Source organism: Myripristis murdjan, chromosome 4 (assembly GCF_902150065.1).
Source record: "Myripristis murdjan chromosome 4, fMyrMur1.1, whole genome shotgun sequence".
NCBI lineage: Eukaryota > Metazoa > Chordata > Actinopteri > Holocentriformes > Holocentridae > Myripristis > Myripristis murdjan.
In genome coordinates, this window is record NC_043983.1 from 7,128,076 (window position 1) to 7,150,711 (window position 22,636).

At 38.2% G+C, this 22,636-nt stretch overlaps 1 long non-coding RNA gene across 1 annotated transcript in view; it reads right to left on the reverse strand.

Annotated features, from left to right (window-relative positions):
* The window catches only part of LOC115357426 (uncharacterized), a 78,317-nt gene that overhangs the window by 51,836 nt on the left and 3,845 nt on the right, over nucleotides 1-22,636 (reverse strand). The window contains exon 4 of the long non-coding RNA XR_003928109.1: nucleotides 11,401-11,540. This is a non-coding gene — a long non-coding RNA (uncharacterized LOC115357426). The remainder of the gene's footprint in view (nucleotides 1-11,400; nucleotides 11,541-22,636) is intronic.

A 22,636-nucleotide genomic window follows, 5' to 3' on the forward strand; every position in this document is an offset into this window, starting at 1 on the left:
TACTGGCAAGTTATCCAGATATTTTGGGTCCCATGTCATGTTACCTTTCTCCCACTCATGGTACGGCTGATCAAACAATATCATCATCAAACACCTTGTATCCTGCCCTCATTAATTCCCGATTTCGTGTTTTCTTCAAAAACTTAATTACGAAAACATAAACGTTCAAAGATCGTTTTCCTGTATTACCACGCATATTATCATTTGGCCATTCTGCTAAATTCTGACGAACCTTGTTGAGCAAATGTGAATAATTGATATGTGTTTTCCGATGGCTTGATTGTCGCAAATCAAGACAAATAGAGCGGAATAGAATCATAAAATATTCACTGGAGTATTGGACTGAAAATAAAATCAATTTCAAAGTCACTTTTTCCTGGATGAAGGTGTCCTCATTCTAACAAGGTAACCTGGCTATGCACACTCTGGAACTAAGGGGCGGCAAATAATCAGTGCATTAGATAAATTTGTAATTTTTTCCCCCTCTTACAACACCATCACAACAGAAGAATGTCGACCAGATAGCATCAAGGCATTCAGGCCTCTTCAAGTATGGCAAGTAACAGCAGCCAAGAAGCCAAAAGGTCAAGGCTCAAAGAGTTTTAAGATCTCCAAAACTTCACTGTGCTACTGACATTTCACATAGTTGATACTACAGCATTTTTCTATTTTATTTTGGCATGGCTGCAAACACTACAGCAACCCCTTCCTGTAAACATCACGCTCTCTAACAAATGTTGTTCCACAGACAGTGAGATTTCAGCTCCAATACATGTCAGCTGCATAATATCAGCACTGCTGCTCCCACACTGTACCAGCTTGATCTGATTGCAAAGACAGACACATGTTTTATAGAAGTTTAAATGCACATGTATAGTTACGCTGTTCAGTTACAGGAGTTTCCTGTTCACCGTGTCAGTTCTTAATTTCTAAATGCTGAAGTTTAGGAAAAAAGAAATGCAGGAAAACGATTCCATCCTGCAGATTTGGATAGGCAGTATCTTTTTTTCTCTCTCTTCCCCCCATTAACCCAATTTTGCATAGTACAGCTTGGATTGAAATTGATAGAAATTAAATCCCACTCTGTGCACCATGATGACTTAGTGCCATCTACTGTTAATAAAAAAATCATAATAATGCTGGGTGTTATGTATCTATCAAGTTAAGACAGGAAATCTCAGATTAAAATAAAATAACCCAATAAACTCTGTTATTTATTTTTTTTTTTTTTCCTAAACTAAATGTTGGGAAAACACTGTTACACTGATTTTTTGTTTGTTTGTTTGTTTTGTTTTGTTTTGCTTTGCTTTTTTTCAAGACTACAGGAGTTGCCTCAGTATAACAAATCTCCATTACTACCTGAAACTGGAAATATTCATATAATCAAATAAATAAAATAGACGAAATCAGCACTATTCATCTACCAATTATTCAACAAGAATAAATAAATAAATGAATACAATTTTTAAAAAATAAATCACACTGAAGTCCGGAGCAGTCTGTTTAAAGACTGAAGGGCATTTATTCTATGACTATGACAATGATTGATCCATTTTTGATGAACATCATTTGTCATTGTAGAGGCTTGGTGTGATTCAGTTTTAGAATTTTGCAGAGCGACTGGATGATATTCCAGGCACTATGTCTCCCATTTGCCTGTGCCTCACACAACTCACAAAGCTGTGGCCTACTGTATAAATACAATTTGTACAGACGATCTTCCCTCAGAATTTCAATATGGCACCTCCTTCAATGCCTGTGTGTTGCTACCACTGACAAGTTGGATTGTGGGAGTTAGGTATTCATTAGCATATCAGTGACACAGATTAACATACATTAACATACATTACAGCTGAATTAGCCATGGCATGTAGTAGAACTTGGAGAGGCATCTGAAAACAGGCTGCTCTGAAGTTGTTTCAAGGAAGGAAGCTCGCTGTTCTTGCATAGTAATCTTGTGAGGCTCAAATATCAAGCCCATACAGTAGGTACAGTGGCAGCCTATGATATTTGGGCTTATTCATTGATTTTTCATATTCAGCATCTTCTACCGCCTTGTCATGTCTGCACTTCTCATTAGCGAGGGATTGGGTTGCATTGTAATTCTATAGTTTTATATGCCATTAGCTTATTTTGACTAATGGCGCTACAACAACCTGCAGTATGATTGGTCTGTCTATGGGTATTAGCCCAAGTATAACCAAAAAACAGAGGAATCCCTTTTATTTGAGTTCTTTATACTAGTTACCAAGTGGTGACCTAAAATAACCTAAAACGATGCTGCTAAAGAGATGCTGGTACACTGCGATTTTTTTTTTTTTAAACTTCACAGAGACCGAATGACAGAAATTAGACACAAGCTAATTGGTTACACGGTGGCTAGCAATGGCCATTGGTCTCTATTACTGTTGTTAAAAATGCTAACAAGCCTTCCTCAGTTTAGTGAACTGCCAGTCTTTTCTTCACAGGTTACAAGTTCCTAGTGAGGGAAAATAACGAACCAAAAATTCAAATGTCACGCTGCCCCTCCCTTTGTTAAGGCCAGAAAACGTATAAACATTGAATCAAAACATGTTTTCGTGAATAACATATCAATCAACCGAGCTGAAATATCCTCCTTGAGCCAAAAAACCCAAACCCCTCTCAGCCAATATGGAGCAAATCCACAAAATGAATTGATAAATAGAGTGAGGGAGTCTCAAAGTGGGGGGATTAAACTAACACATCAAATGTCACAGATTCCATTATCAGCATTTTGGTCATGGCTACTTTTGTGGTTTGCTATCTCTGTGGAACACACAGCAGGGGTCCTATCTAGGCACAAACACAGATTCTGCCTTGGGCCCAGGTAGCATATTATGTGGCAGTGCTCTTGGAGATGAACACTAAGCAGATAATGCCCATCCTTCCAATACTCATCATTAACTCCTGACTGCCAGGCATATTATTATAGCCCTTATTGAGGCAAGGCCATATCATTGGTAGTGTGACTCAGGTTCTGACCGCCTGTTCCACTCAGTTAAGAGTAATATGAATAGCCTCCTTCTAAACACTATTTAAAGAGCCCTCAAAGTGCTCTTAAAGTAGTAATGTAATGAAAGCACCGTGCATGCAACTGGAAAGCAAGTGCCGGGGCGGCTAGCATCAGTTGAAAAAGGGCCATTTTAAAGGCAAGCTGCAGCACATGATGGACAGTTTCTTCTCTATGTTGCAATGTGGAAAGGAGCTGACAACTTGAATTATATGGTCATAGCACCAACCTAGTCCAGCTCTATAGTCCAGCTGACATTTCCACAAAAAACATGACCCATCACATACCAAGGTTTTTGCTACTCAACACTACGGGGGTAATGAAAAGCGTGCCTTTTTTTGCAATATACTCAGTAGGTAAAGCAGTCAAACCTTTTCTGTTGAATCCTCCGATAGCCAACCAAAGCACGGCACCAGTGCTTTATTAAGGATGACATATTGTTTCAACTTATTTATGAAGGAGTCAAAGCAGTTAATTCAGCCTCCATTTCCAATCATTTCACTCAATAAAGCTTGACATGCAAATGCTGTTCCATGCCAACATGATTCACAATCTCAGTGAATAAAAATTGGAAACTAGGCAAACCGTGCTAACTCTCTTTGAACCTACTGAGAGCAGCTGGACAATAAAATCACTATGAATGCTACTGACTCACTGGTCAAAGTGATAAATACTTACAAGGACCCCTGGACACTGTTTTAAAATTAGTACTCCTCAATGAATACTGTAAATTACAGAGCCTGCACTAAAGCTGTGACATTTTGTCTTTGCTTAGAATGAAAATGGTCTCTGCGTTGTTAATACCTTTACTTACAAAATAATATCAATTTAGACAACATTATCATCTGCACTGTTGAGGTATTTCAGCCTTTTTCATGTACATCCTATCTTCAGACCATTCATATATCATGTTAGTTGTCTGACATACCCACAGCAGTGTGTTCCTTCAAGTTTTATGTTATTCTTGGTATTTGAGTCGTGTCTGAATGCCCAAGCAGTAGGCTGAACATAAGAAAGGCTGAGCTGACAAGTAAACTCCACTGTTCAAAGACAGCGACGATAGAGTGGACAATTTCCCTCCAGTCCCCCCTTGTGCTTACTAAATAATACAAGACCCAGGGTGTAATTGCAGTTTTTAAAATATCATTAATTTATAATAACTGATGACCTGGAGGGCCATTCTCACACAATTAGCCAGGTGAATTCAAACACCCTTGCTACAAAGTGTAGTCCACTATTATGGATCAACCAAAATTTCTTCCGCCACATAATTATTTTTGGTTAGGGAAATGGGGCCTCTCGCACAAGCTATGAGGAACTGATTATGTAGACATTAGTTGCTGCTGATGTAGATGTTACTAAAACTCTGTAGAGATCATTTTCTAAAATACACACCTGAAACACCAAGTCTGTAATAATGTTTTGTCAGTCAATGACAAAACCTACCTATCCTTTAGCCACTCTTCTTTAGAATTTAGAAGAAATAGGACAGCAAGATCAAGTCACAGTACTACAGTACTTGAAGAAATCGAACACATTGCTTGTGTTACGAGCCTTAATACATTAAGAACTTTGTTGAAAATGTTGATATTCACTGACTGAAAAGCAATACCCTCTCTAAGAAAATGAAGTTGAAGGTGCAGTGGTTTGAGTACTGTGTGAAGGCTTGTAGGTAACTGAAGTCCTTGGTTAACAAACAGAGCAAGTTTCACAGTCGAAACAGATATCTATCTGCCTGTTCGGTTCTAAAGCCTTTGAAAAAAAAAAAAAAAAGTTACCAACACTTGCGACATGATTTCATAAAAGTATATAAAAGTATATAAAAGTATAAAAGTATATTTTATACCGTTCAATTATTATGTGATTGTAATACATTTTATTTATTTTTTTTAATTAAGTTAGCATTTGGAGTGAAACTTGAAGCCTATTTTAGTGTTTGTGCATATTTTTATATCAACTGCCCTATTTGATATTAGTCATCTAAACATGCCAAAAGTTTACAGCGTCAAGCTACATGCCAATATATACCAATATAATGATCTTTGAAATTTGAGAATTTCTAAAATGCCGTGATGCTTAAACAGTAACTCCACATTCTTTCACTTTCTCCACAGAATATGTGATTTCTGTGGAGAAATTCGGGGACTTAGTATCCATAAAGTAAGTGAATATCCACAGCTTTACACTTTTAGTTTCAACAGTTTCATATTTATCACCAAAAAATATGCTATTTTCAGTGCTTTTACTATCACTGTTGATGTTCAAAATGGATGATTTGTGTATTTCTGAGATCTTGCTCTAACCATTCCAATACCCCTCTCAATGCATCTTGGCAGCTCTTATGATGTGATATTGTGAAATATGCCTTTTGGTATGCCCTGATGTGCACGTTTCTAACATGGCGGATGGAATCTATGGTGTTTGAGTAACTCCACTTCCTTAGGGGAACTATTTATACATCACACAGTGCCAGAACCAGAAGAAGGCCTGACAGCCTTGGAGGAATGGGAATGTCAAATATCTGACTGAGGCTTTTCTGCCAGTTTTCTGGCTGTATTGAGTTCTGTGGTTTTGGCCAGGGAATACGCAGACCTTGGAGAGACTCAATACAGACATTTTGTTGATGTTCTATTGGTTCTAAGAGACGGTCCGTTTGACATTTTGACACCACCTCTATTAGTTTTGTCTATCTCTACCAGTGGCTTGTCCATCAAAATGAGAGAGATATTGGAATCTGAAGTCAGGATGTCGAATAACCCTTGATTAATCATGTGCGCAGGTCTTGTGATTAATCTTTAAAGTGTGGACTCTGACCTAAAAATTCACATTTATCTAATACTATTTATTTATCTAGGGCTACTGTTGATGATTTTTGCATAAGACCCACATTGTCTATGTGATTAGAATTTGCATTTGACTAAACAGGTCCAGGTAAGTACATCATGTCAAAAAGAGTCAAGTAAGACAACAGTCAAAGCAAAACAATTTAAATAAAAGTAAAATTAGTATTCTCTTTCAGCATTTTCATTAGCTTGGAGTGGGTGGCCTTAAGAAAGCATAACTGGTATGAGTCAGTTTCAAGGTGAACTGATTATGGAGGCCAACTATTAAATTGTTAGGTGATCACTAAATGTTCCTCAAACAACTTCTAATACAATATTGGCAGTAACCGTCTTCATAAGTTTTTTGTTAAGAGAGTTTTTGAGCATTTCTGCTTGATAAGACTGTCACAGCGGGGAGATACACGAAAGACAGGGCAGATGACATGCAGCAATGGGTCTGGGCTGGGCTGGGTCTGGATTCGAACCCAGGCCACTGCAGCTTAGCCTTAGTATTATAAGGTATACGCTCAATACGGTGTGCTATCAGTGTGCCTCAGAACCGTCTGCTGTGAAGTTTGAAGATTGCAAATGACACTGAATTGTCAAATTTAGAAAAACATAGTGCAAATTAGCTAAAATAGTGCAGCAAGGTAAACTCAGCAGATTGTGTCTTTCAAATGAAACCAAAAACAATGGGTGGGCCATACGCCTGCTCTAGAAACCTTTTTTCTTCCCTTATTCAACTGATGAGTTACCCTGCTGAAGAGTTTGCTGATTTTGGAAGAAATCTATAGTAGTTTAGGGTTAGGCTGACATCTGCTCCCTTTAACTCCAAAATTTGCCGATGGGTGAATGAGTTGCCGAGTATGTGGGAGGTCTTACACTCCTATTTTCAAACTGTCAGTCTCTGACCGGCAACCTGCTGAGCCATCTGCGGCATTCATTTCTGTCATGCTTGTGATCCCACATGAGCCTCCTGATAGGCTGTCTCAACTTTTTAAACTTGTTTTTGCATGGAAAATAGGTAAATACATGCTTTTTTTACTTACTTTTTAGTTACTTAGTTACTTTTTTAATGATTTTTACACCAATATTTTTACTTCAACTTAAGTAAATATCAGAAATATAATAGTTCACCTAGGCATTCCAGTACTCTTTCCACCTCTAGTCACCAGAACTCAACTTTAACAGGTTTAATGCTCTGTAGTGGTGGGCAATTCCAAGAATTTTTGCATCGCAGAAAGCAGTGGATGCTGCAGGACTTGAGGTCCAAGGTAAGCGTCAGATAATAAAAACTCATCCTGAGTCAGCAAGGCAATGGCGTAGGCTACTCAGAATGGGACCATGTTGCCTGTCGGTGAAACTGTCTTGCTGCAAGGAAAGTAAAAGATAAAAGTGTGGATTTTTCCACCGTATGTAAGCTATCCTGTCCTAAACTGACAGGAGGCGAAAGGAGAAGGGCTCACCCAGGGTAATTCTCATCTGCAGTTGCAAGCGGTGAATCAATTTCATTGTTGCTATTTTATCTAGCACAAGTAGGACATCATTTTTTTTTTAGCCTAGGCTATAAAATTCTGTTAAAGGTGTACACAGCTAATTCTGCTGTGGTATACCACAGCTAAAGTATGACTGCTCATTAATACACAATGTAAAATATACATTACATATTGCCACTCACATCATGATGTCTCAGACATCATCGATGGATGTTAGCTTTGTTGACAGACAATAGCATCATCCATTGGACAACCTTAATCTATAGGTTAATCTATTCCATTATTTCGAGCTTGCTTTGCTTTCCTTGCATGTAAGTTATCTAAGTTATCATGATCACTCTTGATGGTATGCTTCTAAGTTTTATCAATACAGCACATGCCTCTGCCGTAACACCTTGCAGGATCTGAAAGCCTGTGCAGAGGATGGAGGGAAGAGCTAATGATGGCGCATACTGGTTGGAACTGCGTGCAAGGCCAACCATTCTAAAGCATTTAACAAAAGGGCCATCTAGCAGTGCAGCATGGCATTGAAATGACAGTCTTACCCTTGCATTGTTTGACACGTCACAACATGGCAAAGCAGTATCTCTTTAGTTCCTAGAGGTCACGGAGGATAGATGCACCGCTAATCTCTGACACTCGCTCTGGGATGGGGGGCCGGGGGTAGGGGGTGGGGGGCTGACGCAAACTGAGGCTTTAGATAACTTTGCTATCCACCAGTGACCTCAAATGCGAAGACATCTCTGGGCCCACTGTGCTCCGTCAACCAAATCCTTCTTACTGCTTTGTGACTTCAGACAAGGAGACTTTCCCCGCCCCACAAGGATAAATCCCAGCCAAGAACAGACTATATATTAATCTGATATTGTCTTTTTATTGTTTGGGGAATAATGCAGTGGAAAGGAATGATTGATCGGAAGGCTTGAGAGACTTTCATATTGTCCAATCGGTCCATTTAGAGATCCATGGATGTTTCTCCAGGGGGCATGATCTCACAAATCCAGGGAACAAAAGTGTCATCATGTACAAGTCTTCCTGAGTGTTTCCTCTAGGCAGTAAAAAACAAAAAGTACAACATAAAGAAATGCAATAATTTATTCGCTAATAATCAAGGATCAACTATAATTCTACCCAAAATGGGTGACTGATAAAATAAATTGATCATAGAAGAACACAATAAAAAGCCTCTGCCTCAACAACTATCGTCAACTTTGATTGGTAACTGGTTTATTGGTAAATTTCTCATAAACTTATTAATAGTTCTGATAAATATACATATTTAGCCATCAAATCATTGAGAATGGTTTACCTCAAACTAAGCCCACAAACGTCTTCCGAACAGATTCAAATAGACAGTTAAATAGTGTCCTGACTGTATCCTCCACTGCATCCCAAGCGGGAATATTATCAGCGAGGTTTGTGGTTTCATTGATTTCAAGTCTGCAATCATCCCCCATCTGATGTAGTGGGCTGAGGGAGGATAAGCGAGGCTCCACAGTCTGTAGGCCCACTCCGTTTGACAGCAGGACAAGTTCGAGATAACCTCAGCACAAACTATCCACCAAATGAATGTAAAGGGCTTGCTCCTATAACTGCCGGCTGCCACTTCACTGTCACTTATTTCGTTCTCGATTAAGAAAGATGAACTAATTACAAAACTCATTCCACTGGCGCCCCTATGTGAAAAGAACTATTTAAAATGTGATCTATTTTTTTTTTCAGTGTTTGCCTTTCTTGAATTGTATTTTTGAGTCTCTTAATAGCTGATAGTTTTATTTATTTTCAGCAATTGGAGCGGTTTACTTCAAATTGGTTTACATTTCCTTTTTTTTTGGTCCAACAAAACATCTTCTTAAGGTGACCTCATTTCAGTGTTAAGTTAAATTGTAAAAAACATCTATAATGGCCGCCCATTCGAACCTCACTAGAAATTATCTCTGTACAAGTCTCTAATGGCGCTGTCAGGAGTGAGTTTCAAACCATTAGGCAATTTGCGGTGAATCAGGGCACACAGAAATAAATCAAATTCATACTCAGTGTGGTTGAAAGTTTTCAAGATAGAGAGAGAAGAACGTGCTCAGTTTTTTTCTGAAATAACAGGCTCAGGCAAACCACAGCACTGCCACATTTTGTTTTATAGGGGCTTAATGAATGATGATGTTAACTTCAATGCCCTTTCCGCTTTTTAACCTGCCATGACAGCATAAACACTTCAATCGACTGTATGTGAATGCTAAAAAAAAAAAAAAAGAATGGAAAAAAAACCATTGTCTCTCTTCATCCTTCATTCATCATGTGTGTATTTAGGTTTTAGGTCAAATTTAGAACTGAAAATATGCCACAAAAGCCCTCACAACTTTTGGCATCTTGACATCTTTATGATTCCAGGGTGTTTATATATAGGCTACATGACATCCACCATGAAAATAAATATGATGAATTAATCTGTTCTGCCTTAATGGGTATGTATTTATGGAACTGGATTCCAAGGCTCACAAAATAAGCCTGTATGTTGAATCCTGCCAGACCTCAATCCACAAACCTCTGGGAGCAGCAGTGTGGATCTTTACTTGTGTCCTCTGGCATTGTTCATCGCTTTGCCTACCATTCGTTAGTGACAAAAATGATAAAGCCTTGGGAATTTTTTTTTTTTTGCATAGACTAAATTATCATTTTGTGAAACGCATCCACTTTATTTTCACCTATTAAAACTGACAAGCCTGGTATGTAGCTGACCACTCAGCATATGTATAAAATCATATGAAGCTGGCAAGGTCCTTATCCTGATGCAGGCCTTCATGGAGAAATCCCCCTCAAATGACAAACATTAAGCTTTGTTCTACCAATAATTAAACCTTTCCTCAGACATCAAATTAAAAGTTGATATTCAAAACACATTATTACTAAATTATAACAGTTCTAATGGTAAAAACTGGATTAACTGGATTACCACTTAATGACCCTTAAAAGCACATTTTTTAATAAAATTTTTAATATTCTGTATGACACATTTATATTTAGTTTGAAATATCCTAAAATGCATGTCAAAACGTAAGATTTCTGCAAATATATTTGTTATGGGGTAATTAATTTTATATTAATACATTAAAATTAGTGCTTTACATCAGTTACATCAAAATTATGCTATAGTTAACTAGGCTTGTCACCTAGAGAAATACGTTATGTTTTGAGGGAAATGTTGATATTAAACTTTCCTAAATACAGAAATTATTTGACTGAAAATTGCCACAGTATAATTTTTAGGTATATTTCTCTCTGGACTTGTTTTGATTAAAATTCTATGTTAAAATTGCTGCTATTACAATTACAAACACACCCAGTAATAAAGTTGTTTAAAAAAAAAAAAAACTAACCCTAACTTGTCCTGGGAATTTTTTATCTACAATGTTTTTCAGAACATTTTCCCCAAGGAAAAATGGATTAAGTTCTCAAACTTTTTTTTTTTTTTTTTCAAACTTCCAAGTTTAATTGTCTTAATTAGCCTGAACTCACAGCTTACCTCAGGAAAAACAAAATACTAGAGGAGAAGTATTCACCAGAAAATAGCAATACAAGAATGGATACTGAATAAATTAAACATATACTAGGATTCTTGCAATACTTGTAGTTCTGGGTTAGTTACCACAAGGGATAAAAATCACTTTGCTTTTCCAGTCCCTTGAGCTAATCACAAGATGCCCATTTCTCTACCACACACACACACACACACACACACACACGTATACCCACATACACACACTCCAGTTAAAGCCACATCTCATTTGATGGCTAGAGAACTGACACAATTCGCAACCGTTCATTTAACATCTGAGTGCATGTGCCATCAAAAGGGTTTAAATGCATTTTAGCTCAACAGTGCAAGCAGCTCTTCGCTGGTCACAACTTCCACGCAACTTACAGCAGTCACACAACTTAGCAGTGACAATATCGCCAGTCAACACAAACTATCAATCGCATCTGCTGCAATAACATCGAAAGGAAGTGCTTCCAATTTATCTTTATTAAATCAATAGGGATTTGATAGCCTTACCTGCAGTGGAGTGCTTGGCCCAGTGTTGGAGCTGTAAGTGTCTAGTGCATTGGGACAGAGGGAGATCTCTGGTTCACTTGTTGTTTGTCGGGGATGGGGTAGTTTGCTGTGTGGCTGGAAGCGACACTCCTAAGGGCCCACTGTGAATAGAGGTCAGGATAATAGACACACTCACACAACAAAGACTGATAATCCTGTCTCGCCCCACAGCTCCCGTGTTGCAATCAGACATTTTAAGGGCAGTTAAGTTGCAGTGAGGGGCGGCTGAATGAACTGCGGTTAGGAAAGACTCCCAAGCTCCCATTATGGACAGTAACCGGTGTCAATTCGCAGCAATTAGACCACTCAGATGTGTCAGTAGACAGGCCTCAAATTAATAAATAAATAACGCCAACCACAAGTGCTCACTGATATAGCCTTTTGAGTCATTTGAGTCTCCCAATGGTCTATTTCAGTGCAGAACACTTAGTCCTTTAAAAAGTGGCAAGGTTTACCCCTTCCTCCCTGCTTCTCCTGGTTGACCTTTAAGTGAAAATCTTGTCTTTGGCAAGGTGCAAAAAGCATTTGTCTCTGTAAAATGTGGAAACAGCTTTTTTAAAGTGGCACAGATCCTTTATTGCAGAAAAATCTGGTTCATTATCACTCGAAACCACTGAGATACATGACCGAGTTGGCATGGCCACTGCTCTCCAGTTTCTTCCGTCCCCGAGTCAAGTCTCACATGGATGTTTACCACAATTAGCCCCAACTTCAGCTTCTGCACAGCTCAAAACTCTGAAATGATCAATAAATGAGGATCACATGCACAGCACCAATGGATGCAGGCAGAGGATAAATATATTTACCCAATTGATATTTCAGATTTTGAAATGTACAGGCCAAGGTTGTTGCCTTAGGCCTTAGAGTAAAGAGGACCAAAACCATAGCCTGAGGCCCACCAGAGTGTAGCTTCTGTAAAACAATGTCTTCTGGGGATCATCACAGTCTACGGTACATTTACCTCAAAGTTAGGGCCTTGCATTTGCCTCACTATTCATTTTGTCTCAAGGTCTAGTTTGTTGTGAAATGAATGGAATATCGGGAAAAGTACACTATGTTTGAATATTTGGCTGTAGACTTAACTAAAAAAAAAACAAAAAAACAACATAATTTAATCCACTGATGCCTGAAATATTTATGTTTGAAGGGACGATGGTGTTCGTTTTCAAAAATTATTTTCTCAGTAGCCACAGAATTTGGATAGATCTAACAAGTTGTTGCCAATTTGAAGATGCTACTCAATAATTGAGCTGGTTCATTATGGTGAATTTTGAAAAAGCTCATTGCACATGGATCCTTTAGCTTAGGGGACAAGCATCTGATATAAAGAGGATATTTCTAAAAAAAATTATTTTTCTACACAAAAAAGCAAAAGGATTCAGACCGTAGCCTCTAAATTCAAATGGGGGCACTCAATCAACGGGAGTCATTATTTCAGAATAAAGGGTAGCTGTGCATGTGCCGCCTGACTTCAACTGAATAACTCACCTTTCAGCAATGCATAGTTAATGTGCCAACTGCCTTTGATCTGTTGGAGGTGATAACTCCACCAGCATGTGGACACCATCATCTGCTGATGGAGATTCTGCCCCGTCCAAATATGTGTCAACAATTATCACTCTTTGAGAAATGCACAGAGGAGAAACAGTTGAACCAGGACAAGAGGTTTAGCAGGGAAGCCAGTTTTGTCATCCCAGTATAAAAAAACAAAACAAAAAAAAAACTACACCACCACCCACAACTACAGGTTCTGAGTGATTCAGGAAATGAGGTGTCGCTGAACAGTACATGCAGATATATAACTAAGGACATATAACCAAAGACATTTTCTTATTAAAAAATAAATAAATAAATAAATAAATAAAGTTTGGAATTCACATTGCAATATCTGAATTATATTTAGTACAATTCCAGATTTATGTTTTCTTGAAAACATGAAACACATCTAGAACACAAATGGAGTGAGGAATTTGAATGAAAAGTGTGGGAAATGTCCATTTTCCTCTCAGCAGAATTCATTCTAATGACAGCTGTCAGCTGCTCCTCACTGGTCAAAGCTAAAACTTTAAATTGTGTTTTCTTGCTCCAGAAATGCCGCAGAAGCCCGTAAAAGCTTTCTTCTATGTCAGCAGGGCAGATTGGGTGACTGTGCCTGGGCATTCAGGAGACTGACACAGTTGAAAAAAAAAATAGTGAACTGACTACACAAGGCATTCCACTGAGAGGTCAAAGCGAAGACAAGTCCCCCTTTCAAACAGAAAGAAAAATATGAGCCAATGTGACTTTCAACACTAGCCAAAGTGCCCAGACTGGGTGAATTCAAGGGTCACCATATAATAATGACGATATTAAAAACTGCTATAATTGCCTCTCATTTCCACTTCAGATTTAAGCTGTTGAAAACAGGACCAGGCAACAGTACAGCCTTTAGTGCACCAAATTATTTAATCCTTATTCACAGTTATGAACTGATGTAGGAAATGAACACAGACGATGCGTGAGGCAATTTCACAGCGTGTATTTGCTTCATACATTATTGTTGTTTTTTTATAATTTTTATGACACAAATATTAAAATTTTCAGGGCCAAAACCCAATCAGTGGAATACCTTGTACTGTCGTTAAGATTTCTGCTGAAATGTGTACAAGTGAAAATGCATCTTTAGTTCTCTCTAAATTGCAGTGAATGAGGCTGAAAACAGGTTGGGTTTAGCCCAGGGAACTTATTAGCAGAGTCTCCCTTGTGGTTGAGCTGCCAGGGAATAAGGAAGAGAGGCTCTTCTTCAGCATTGGCTGTAATGCCATGAGCATCCTCTGATGGTAAAGAAACACTTCAAAAGCCCAGCCCCTAATGAAACACACCAGAGAGGCGCTATACTAATTAATACACAACCTGCATGAATAACCCATATGCGTATGCTCAGTGTTAAATCTTACAACATAATATCACACATTCTAGACTACACTGATAAAAACCCACATACATACACTCTGGGGAATCATGGTTTGAATATCAATCGAGATGATACTTTATGCAGATGATAGTATGTAAAAAATATGTGTATTGTTTATGTGTTTTCATTTTCAAATGAACACTGCATCTGGAGAGGCAGGGGAAATAAAGCCAGGCATTATGTATGAGCCTTTCATTTAGGATGTGCCTATAGAAAGAATAAATTGGTTGGGACTGCATCGACATATATAGTGGCCAGCTGAAAAACTAACTCCAGTTAGGGTAATTATTATGTGTTTATCTGAACTGAAATATTGCATGGATCTCTAGACACTGATCAAATTATATAACCTGGGAAGGTCTTGTGTAACTTTTTGCATAAACACACTGTCTAATCAATAGACACATGGTCAATCTAAAATTGACTTTTCTTTTTTTATCCTGCTAAGTTGTGAGCTGGAAAAAGAGATTTTCATACAACAGCAGCAATATGTAGGATATGCAATATGCAATACGCCTGCTTTCCACACAAACTAACTGTCTTGCCTGAGGGCCAAAATCGTCCTGCTACTGTTTGAACCAGGCACATACTGCTGCACTCACGCTGAATGTCAAGTTTCAGTAAAGCAGCACTGTGAGAAGGCCACATTTTGCCAATTTCTATTCCCAAAAAACAGCATTCCTAATACTTTGGCTCTACTGACAATGAGCATTCCCTAGACTTTCATTCAATGCCAGATAAGCAAAGTGTAGGTCTACTGTGATGATGCAAATTGAGAGCATACACTTTTCTTTTTTCTTTTTTTAAATCACACATTTTAGCAAGTATTAATTATCTTAATATGTGCACTGATCTTCAAAATCAAAAACAGAATGCCCAACTTTTTGTCAATGGGCAAACAACAGGCAATATTAAACTACAAACTATGAAAGTAAGAATTTTAAATGTCTCTTTTGTTGCAGCTGCCGTATCATGTACTGTATTCCCCAGATCCATGGCAGAAAAGCTGCTTGAGCCATAAAATAGATTGCTGGCCCTATGAAAAACCACCATGCGGGTACAATAATAACTCATTGTCCAGAGCAACATGGGCAGGAGAAGTAATCTTCGGATCTACCCAGTGAGGAAATACAGATATTTTGTGAAAGCACTGAAGGGATTAGGCAGGGTTTGCTACCTCCTGGGGTACACGGCCTGAATCACGCTGAGAGCACCAGGGGCTCTGTGGAAGTTCGTTCAGGATGGAGAGGATTTGACCTGGCTGCTGTATTATTTTGATATGACCCAAACAAAGCCATCAGCATGAGACCTACGTAGGGGGTGCAGTTTGCCTCCGTCTTTCTTCCTCTCTTTTAACAATGAAGAATAGATAAAATATGTGAATAATATACAATTTACAGGGAAATAATTTCAGCTGTGAGAGGAAGTAACAGCATTAGAATCAGAATAAAATTAAAAAACTAACTGAGCAACAGACAAGCACAAGCTGCTTTTTCAGTAAAATAAACATTGCGCTCTCATACTGATAGCACAGATTATAACCATGCAATTGCAACAGGAAAAATGCACAGAAAGTGAGCACATTATTTATAAAATGCACATATGTCTTCCCAAAAGGTTTCACACAAACTTATTAGTTCTCACTACTGATGTGCACATACACCTATTAACCCTCTCAGTGATTCTCTACCTTGCTAGTCCTGAGTTAATTCCTAATGAAAAATAAATTGAGTTGCTCCCTACACTTTCATAACATTTCCCTCTCTGAATAAATGGGCTCTTTTATGAGAGAAGACACACTGTTGTTAATGATTTTATAAGCAGGGAGCCCACCTGACATCCTGTTTTCTATTACTGCTCTTTATTCAATTTGCAGGGCGCTCTGCAGGTGACCTAACCTATAAAAGGGCACTCGAAATGAAATTATCAGAGCTCCTTGAAATTTTATAAATTCAGAATTGGCCTCACAGGGGGGCCTCATACCAGAAACTAATGGCTTCACCTTTAGCTTCGCATAAATCAATCGCGCCAAAGGTTAGAACACATCACGCCAGGACATATCAATGCTGTTTTAAACACCATAACATGTAGCAATATTGAAAGTGTGAATGGCAGGTGTATGAGGTCATTTTTTTGAACAACTCAGCTTCTTTCTCTGTGTTTGTGTGAGTATGTGTGTCTAACATATCTATATGTCCAATGAGCAAAAGTAAAATTACTGCACAAAATTAACCATATTTTCAATATCTTAAAAATTCTTAGCAGGGTGATAAGACCTCTGAAACCATTTAGACCATCTAGTGACACCAGGACTTTCCACTGAAATCCACAGCAATCAAATTGTTTTAGCATGAGGAGATCTTTAAATTATAGGGTTAGGGAAACAATACCATACATTACCTTTAGATGAAAAAATACTGCTGACCATTTAATTCAATAAATTAAATGTGCAAATATGATTGCAGGTTTTATCCTTTTGCAAGGAAATTCACTGACACTGACTCGTCAGTAACTGATGTTTCATAAAGGGCCAATTATTCAACTGTTAACTCTATTTATTAACTAACCTTGCAGTGAATCTAGCAGTGCCAGTACTTGGCAAATTTAATCAATAAAATAACTGTATTAATAAGTGAACTGTGTGCACTTGTAAAGACTGGTAGCACAAGGCTCTGTCACCTCAATACAATCCCATTTTCCCTTGAGAAAGCACCGGCTCTTTGCAGTGCCACTTCGTTCCAGTTGGTAACCTAACAAGAGGTTGGTGGCAGAAAAAGAGGCCCAATCAGTAACACTTGTTGCACCTGAGAACATGTAAATGTAAGAGTTCTGTGTTTGAGAAAATGGAAAATACTGCCTTGTAAAGACCTCAGGAATATGGATAAGATCATTCAGCTGTGTTCAATCTCAGTCAGGACAAATGCTTTTATGAAGCACTGAAGCATGAAGGAAATTCATTTGTAAATTGCACACCGGTCTTTGGAGAAATTGCTCTTGTTTCAGATTCAAGCCTAGATGCGGAGTTGTCACAGAACAATTTCTATTTCATATAAAACTGTGCTGGGATTTCACCTCTGAATAAAGCATATTTAAGTATTTGCCAATATAGCAATGCAAGCAAAACTCTCATGGAAAATGCCTTTTTACACTTTTCCCTGTAATGTTGTGTTTATTTCAAAACCATAACCCACAAATTGTCATACCACAAAGATCCGATATAAAAAAAAATGCTGTGCTTTAGACCAATAATATTACAGACCTATAATCAATAGACTGAGTATTTCAAATCTAATTTCATGGCTATTACATTATTTTATTAATCAATAGTACAAATAATGGAACATTTGGCACTTAGTAAGCCATTCTGCAGCACCAGAATTTTCTATGTGGATTAGATAACTGGCACAAATGCCACAGGACTGTGAGACAGAATGGTGAAAAATAAGTTTAAAACATTCAGAACCTGAGGAAATGGTCTCTGCATGGCTTTGTAATTGAAAAGGCGACCTTCGTTATTCACTCAACGATGACTTGGACCAGACCTTGTCAAACCAAGGTCCAAGGTCAGCGAAGAGAGAGGCGTGAAAAAATAATACTGAGCCACTTTCTTTTTCATTCTAAATGAACTGCTGTCTGCCTTTGGAATAAGTGAACTGAAGCATCTTTTCATTATGGACTTTGAGTTGGTCAGCTGCGGACGACTCCACATGTTCATAGAGCAGACCAAGACAGCTGACCCCATTTCTCTCCCTCGTAAGCACACACAGGAACTTTGATCTGACCACCCATCCAATTACTTATGCAATTACAGCGAGCGGTTTCAAGTGTGCTATTAAAACCTGTCACATTTTCCCAGGGACAACCACTTTGACCTCAGTAACAATTTGGCAAATAGAAGCTATGCTGGCCTTAGATGCCACAATGTAACAAATGGAAATGGGTGGTCTAGGAAACCCTGCATCTCTTCACTTTAGCCTGGTTTAGGAAACATTGCTTGTATCTTGCCTATTTCCCATTGTCATGCAAGTTATGCAGGTTATTGGCAAGCTGCGTACCCAGAGGTGCTTGAAAAAAAAAAAAAATCAGTGAATTTTCAAAAGAACATAAAGGTTTCTTTTGAAAATTCAAGCTACTGTGGAGAAAACATGTAATTCAAAATATCTTGGCATGGAATAAAATTCAGAATTTGAATACAGTGCTATTTTGTAACTATTACATGATTAGTTCAGTAATGTACTAGCCCACTGCCACTGCACTCAATTCCAATATTTAACCACAGGGTGGCAATGTATGGAAAAAGAAAGACATACATTTTAGGCCTATTCATACTTGTACAGTAATTGCCATGACGATACTTAAATCTTGAGTTTGTCTTTAACATTGTGTTTCCATTGAAAGTTTCAGTAAGAGTGTCAGTATGGATCAAATTAGCTGTGGAAAAGCCTTAATGTATAAGCAAAGTCTCAAATTAACTTGATGTTACATATGAAATATGGCGGCCATGTGATGCACTCTCAGAACAGAGGAAAACAGAGACTGCAGCTCCCTTCCTATTGTCTGGATTTGAGAGGAAGCGGACCCTACCCTGACTCCTGACCACTTTTATTAGGTCATAAGGCAGCTGCTGTACCCAGAGCCAGATCTCCCTTTTTTCCACCGCTGAACCTACGGGAACAATGCAGTACGTGGGTGGTGAAGAAACACTTCCACTCAACCTGACTTGCACATCGTGGGCTGTGCTGGAGTTTCAGTTTCAAACCAATATTTATTTCCACTCAGTGGGAAGCACAAGTCACAGACGCCTGAGTTGTTCACGGCTGTGTTTTTCACTGAAAGACTAGAGCAAATATTAATCACATGTATTCTTTGAAAATGTAAACTATTGTAAGATGAACTAATGTTTCGTCAAGCTATACCTTTTTTAAAACAAATTTCTCATCTCTGACTTGTATTTTACCAGCATATTCAAAGTTCAAAATTATTCCTGACATTCCCACACTTCATACAATGAGCATAGACACTCTTCTCATTCTTCTAACTGCTTCACTGACAACAAATATGAGGATCAAAATAACTTTTTTAGTTTTCAAATCTAAAATGGGTTTTATTTCAATTTAACACTACAGGCTATGGACTTGAACGTGTGTCCCCAAACAAACCTAAGCTTCTGCACTGCAACAACGTGTGGCATAACAAGTCTTTTACTCTGGAATTGAGTCTTAAAATCTTATTTTCTCAACACAAGTTAACAAAGTTGCCAGTGGGCTGAAATACATTTATTTATTCCTGAGGTGAATCAATTTTATTCAGGTGCCATTTTTCTTGATCTGCTTTACTCTGCCTTGCTAGAAGATGCTGATACTTGTTTTAAGAGAAATTCTGATACAATCTTCATTGGCGTAACAAAAAACTAAATTATAAAAAATCTGATGTTCAAGACTTAACATGCAATGAAATAACTTATTAATATTACCTTTTCTTCCAGTGTAACACTTTGTCCATGAATCTGTCTGACATTTCCTATCAGTGGAAAACCCACCCAGTTTTTTTAAAAGTATGTGTTATTTTCAAGAGATAGGTGACTTGGGTCGACACATCCTGTGCTAAATTTTTTTTTTTTTTTTTTTTAGTCTGAACTTAGTCTGAAAGGGCAGAAAATGCTCAGCATGAAACTGGCAAAAATGGCTTTTAAGTTTTCTCTACTGGATGGCCAAATGGTTCATAAAAAGATCTTTGAAACTGGTGATTTGCTGACTTTGTAAGAGGATATTCTTGATCCTCCCATGCTGCCCTGTTATAATGCTGACAAACAAAAATGGCAAAATCTTATTTTTGGCCAAAATTGAGGTTATTGCCTTTTTCTCCTGTAGAGCTTGGCAGACGTAATTTCAGTTTTAGGTTAGATTCCCCCTTTGAATTAAGAGCAGAATGTCAGGGCAGCACCACCCATGCTTCAGTATAATGATGTTGCAGCATCCACCACTTTATACACCAGCTGGGTCCTCTGAACCTGAGGAGAGCGCTTGCTTTGTCTGTTCATCCCTAAGTTCTGAAATATTCAAGAGCTCCAAGTTCATGAGACAATCGCTGCCATCTGTGCCCCAGCGTTCAGTCCTCCCATCATGGCTGAACATAAGGCCAACATCGGAACAGATATGTGTGAGAGGTGTCAAAACAGGTTCTCCAGTGTACTGTATACTGCAAATCTCAATATCGCCTGAATAGCATAAACATGCATGCTTAGTTTGCTCACAGACATACAAACCCACGCAAAATTCTACCACTGCAGAGTCAAAATTTCCATATCCATGAGGGAGGAGAGGAAAAGAGGAAACATTTACACAAGACTGGCTCCACACAGTTAAAGAGACCTTTTCTCTTAGGTGTTTTTTTTTTTTTTACAGTGTCATTGTGCAGCAAGCAAGCTCCTGTGAGAGCTTTACGAATTTCTCAGTAAATGAGAGATATCCTGAGACAAAAAAGCGGAGAAGGAAGGGTGCAATCAGCCCAGGTTTGTTCTAGACAACATCTCTTCCTTCCTCACCGTTAGGAGAGTGTCAGAGCGAGACATTCAGATGTGGTTTTCACCAAGCACTTTCCCAGGACAGTATTGCAGAGCAATTCTAATGGTGTCATTCAAAGCAGCTGCTTTTCTCAGCAATAAACTGAACGCCTTGCCTAAGCAATTCAAACCGCCTCCACAGATTGCAAATACAGTCAACAAAGAACTTATCTTCCAAGTGAAGCTATTCATCAATGAATGTGTTTGTGTGCCAAAAAGCAGAAGACAAGTTGAAAAGACCTCAGTTACACCTGAATGGCTACTTCTCTTTTTTGACTATTGTCACTGTCTCAAGTCTTTGAATTCACCTGGTTCCTAACTGCCACTGCCAATTAAATTCAATCTTAAAACAACAATTCTGAGTATTTATAGTCAGAGGCACAGATAAATATAAAATTGTGAATGTCTGTATAAGACGGCTGGCAGTAGCATTTAGGAAAGGTGATTTCAAGGACTTGAAACAGCGATAATGTGTGCCTCAGTGTAAGTTGTTTATCACAAATTTCTGTTGTGAGTCATTAGTCCAGCATGAGAATTTTGCCACTCGAAACAACACCCAGCCTTGCTCATTTCCCACACAAAGAATGGGGTCATTACTCCATGACTGCTGTCAAACAACCAAAAATAAAATCACTAACTGCGTTGTTTTATTGCTTATCTTCAAAGACACACTCAGTATATAACTACAACACAATAGGGTCTTATCTTTCTGTTTACATTGCCATTTTTATACATCACAACTATTATTTCAACCATGTTGATAGAAATACATTATCATTTTAAGGCATTGCGCTAGCATAGAAATGTGAACAATAGCAAATTGCACAATATTTCAACAGTTTTATAAATGGCACATGCTCTGTTCAATATGCCACAGTGATGGAGGCAATGTGTGTACTATCTACAAGAATATGAAGTGAAGTGAAATATTTAAAAGGAGAACATCTACCATTAAGTGTGAAAGCAACGAGTTTCATTCTTGCCAAATGTGGGAGGAAACATTAAATCAGACAAAATTAGCTAATATATGCGGCTTTTTAAACACATGCAAAACAGAATTATCACTCAATCTAAATGAAATTCAGCCACAGTTGGGAACAGACTGGTGCTGCAGCCAGTAAATCCTTTCACTTTTGTTTTAGTTTCTCTAAAGCAAAGCGTGGTGCTTCAATTTTGCATACATATTCAGTATGACCTGACAATTTGACAAGGCGGTGTACACACTGATTCATCACTCCATTTAAACACTCATGATGGCAACTTATCAAAACAGGCAAGTTACAAAATGTGAGCCTGTATTCATCACAACAACTTAAGAATCTACAATACTTCGTACATAAACTGCCTGAAATTCTGTAAAAGACTTATAATCCATAAAGATTTCATTCAGCAGATTGAAAAAAAAATGCCTAGAGGGATAACAAATATGGAGCGCTCTGTTTGAGGAATGCTGAGATGGTCAATGAGGGACACACACAGCACTGGAATGCGTGCAAATTTGTGTACAGTCTTTGAGGAAGGGAGGGGGTCGTCCTTCAGTGAGGTCCGTTGGTGTTGTTTTGACCTGTGTTTACATAGCCTACTGTACATGTTGAGCTGGGAACAATGGCATGGGATCATTCAAAATGGCCACCGGAGCCACAGTGCCAACAACACTACATAAAATGACGAAAAAAAAGAAA